At 41.5% G+C, this 2,779-nt stretch overlaps 1 pseudogene; it reads right to left on the bottom strand.

The window, feature by feature from the left end:
- Positions 1–1,022: 1,022 nt before the first annotated feature.
- On the bottom strand, positions 1,023–1,432 carry LOC145351660 (NADH dehydrogenase [ubiquinone] 1 beta subcomplex subunit 9 pseudogene; annotated as a pseudogene).
- Between the last annotated feature and the right edge of the window lie 1,347 nt (positions 1,433–2,779).

Genomic DNA, 2,779 nt, shown 5'->3' with positions numbered 1-2,779 from the left:
AATCGCTGCTGGCCACCAACTGAAATGCAAGATTTGTAAAATACATACTTGTATGAGTGTGGAGCTATCTCTCCTCTTGACACTTCAATCAGAGAAAGGGCTGTTGTTGGCTTCTCCTTCCCTTGTTGGTCATTGTATCCATCTACTGGTTATGGTCCTCGAGAGCTCTGCTCACAATGCAGTATTCCAGTTACTTGGCCTCTTTATTGGTGGTCTGTTTAGCTCAACAGGTGTCCAAACTCACTAACAAGTGACATTTGAACATAAGGATGAGAATTTTAATTTTTGGTATTGCTGGATCAGGGTTCAATAATGACCAAAAAAATAAATTCTCCCCCCTGTGTTGAATTGCCTCCATGGCCCTGCCGCATCCTATTTCTGTGACCTTCTGCAATGCTTGAGAACTCTTCCTCCAATCCTGGTCTCTCATGCATGCTAAGTTTCCATGGTCCCACCATAAGTAGCTGTAGCTTCAGCTGCCTGGTCCTTTGGAATTCCTTCCCTATGAGTCTTTGAATCTCTCTATATCTCTCTTCTTCTGTAAGTTGCTCTGGAAAGTATATTTATTTTTGAGCAAGCTTGTGGTCACCCTTCTTAATATTTCTTTATAAAGCTCAGTGTCAAGATTTTCTGATAACTTCACTGTGAAACACCCTGTGGGATATAAATATGCTAAAGGTGCTATATAAATGCAAAATGTCATGAAAATATCAACCAGTAAAGAGATTAGAAACAAAATACTGGAAATATTCAACAAGTCAGGTAGCATCTGTGGAGAGAAGCTTTCTGTTCTCTCTGATGTGATTGAGCTTGGGGGTTGGAAGGGCATATTGCAATCCTTCCACCTTTCTGTCTCCACCAGAATTTAGTTCTGAGAAGGATGGCTTTTTTCAGCTATTTATTAGACTTCATTGAGTTCATAGAAACATTTTCAAAACAGTGTAGACATCAACTCTCTTGATAAATAATCTGCTGTTGCCAAACTGGGACGAATCTTTTCCATCCGCTATCAGTTCTGTCTCTTATATTGGTTGTTTATGGGATTGTGTGAAAATGTTCCATCACAGTGGAGGAGAGTTACCCTCCTTACAAACAAGGGGTTAAGCCTCACACTCAGGATTATCGGTCACTTCCTCTAGCAGTTGAGTCACCTCTTTCTCATAACTCTGGAGACACAGCCTTTTCCATTGCTGTTGGTGGTCAAAGTAATCTGAATGCATTGCCTTTTCAGACATGTGCCAATAATCCAGATAGGATTCAGATTTCTCCTTGTAACCATATCTCTCATAGAACATGTCTCCTGGTGAATTAGGGAAAATGTAAAGCTATGAATATTGCATTGTCCAGATTTCCTCCTCACCAGCTTTCTGCAGTTTAGTAACGTTATCATGTCTTTCTCATCTTAATGTTCATCAAATCTTGCTTGCAGCATGCAGGCAAACAATTGACCTTTCCACACTGATGCTGACTGAGTTCCTTAAGTGTCCAATTAATGACCACCCGAGGAGCTAATCCCACAGCCTCTAGTCTACATCTAGCTGCCGGCAGATATGTCACTATGGGACATGCATGGAAGCTAAAACTATGAGGCCAATTTGTCACCTTCAGCTTTTGACAAAGGGTCATCTGGACTCGAAATGTCAGCTCTTTCCTCTCTTTACAAATGCTGCCAGATCTGCTGAGATTTTCCAGCATTTTTTTCTCTTTTGGTTTCAGATTTCAGCATCCGCAGTAATTTGCTTTTGTCACCTTCTAGATTCGGTCATGGGTGTTTCCTTCTTCCAAAGGTACCCAATACCTGATCAAGTGGCCAAACATTGGAAAGTGGGAGGAAGGTACTGAAAGCCATCCCCTGCCCTTATTGCCAACCCCACTGCACCCCTCTCTCCACTCCTCCAAATTATTTACCTGTGATCTGAACTGCTCCACGATCCTGGGAGTCCTGTGGGTCTTTTCCTGCAGCTGTCCCTGTGGCACTGGTGAGCACATGAGCTGCCGAGCCCCTGGCTGGCAACTCTTGCTGAATGAGACTTCTGTCCCAGGAGCGTAATTCATGAGGAAGGCCTTTAAATGATGGCAGAGGCTATGATCTAAAATTGCTGAACTCAATGTTGAGTCCAAAAGCTTATCAAGTGCCAAGTTGAAAGAAAGATGCTTGCACTGAGCTTCATTGGAACCACCATTGCAGGCTGTATTTACACAGAAAGGTCAGAGTGGCAGCAAGGTGACAAGCATCAGGAAGCCCGGGTGATGCTTGTGGACTGAATGCAAGAGTTCCTCAGAACAATCATCCAGTTTGCATCAGATCTCCATCATGGAGAAGAGATCACATCGTGAGCATCGAATGCAGTCTAGTCAATCCTAATTAGTGTTGGTCCATCTCCTGCAGTCTGCACTTCGCTACTGAAGCGTTGGACAAGCTGAGACAAAATGTTGCTACGTATTTTTCTAATTGGTTTGCCTTCTCTGAAAACCGCAAGACAAAAACAGAGTAAGTAGCTAATGAAGCACAAGATCATTAATGGTGAATGTTTACAAGGAAGAAATTTACCATAGTGTCAAATTTAATTGCAAAAAAAATACATGGAGAGTCCTGAAGTGCCAGATTATCTAATGATTGATTGTAACTATATAAATTACTAACTGTGAGAACACATTCCAAAAAAATGTCTGGTAGGTATGGAATGCATTGGTTTCTCATGATTGTATAATATAATTAATACCATATTTAAATTATAGAGCAGTAATTCTATCAAGAGAGTTTAATGGCATGATTAAC

Source organism: Carcharhinus amblyrhynchos, chromosome 13 (assembly GCF_965287045.1).
Source record: "Carcharhinus amblyrhynchos chromosome 13, sCarAmb.v2.hapA, whole genome shotgun sequence".
NCBI lineage: Eukaryota > Metazoa > Chordata > Chondrichthyes > Carcharhiniformes > Carcharhinidae > Carcharhinus > Carcharhinus amblyrhynchos.
Note: the sequence above shows the minus strand (reverse complement) of the source record. Positions and strands in the feature narration are given on the sequence as shown.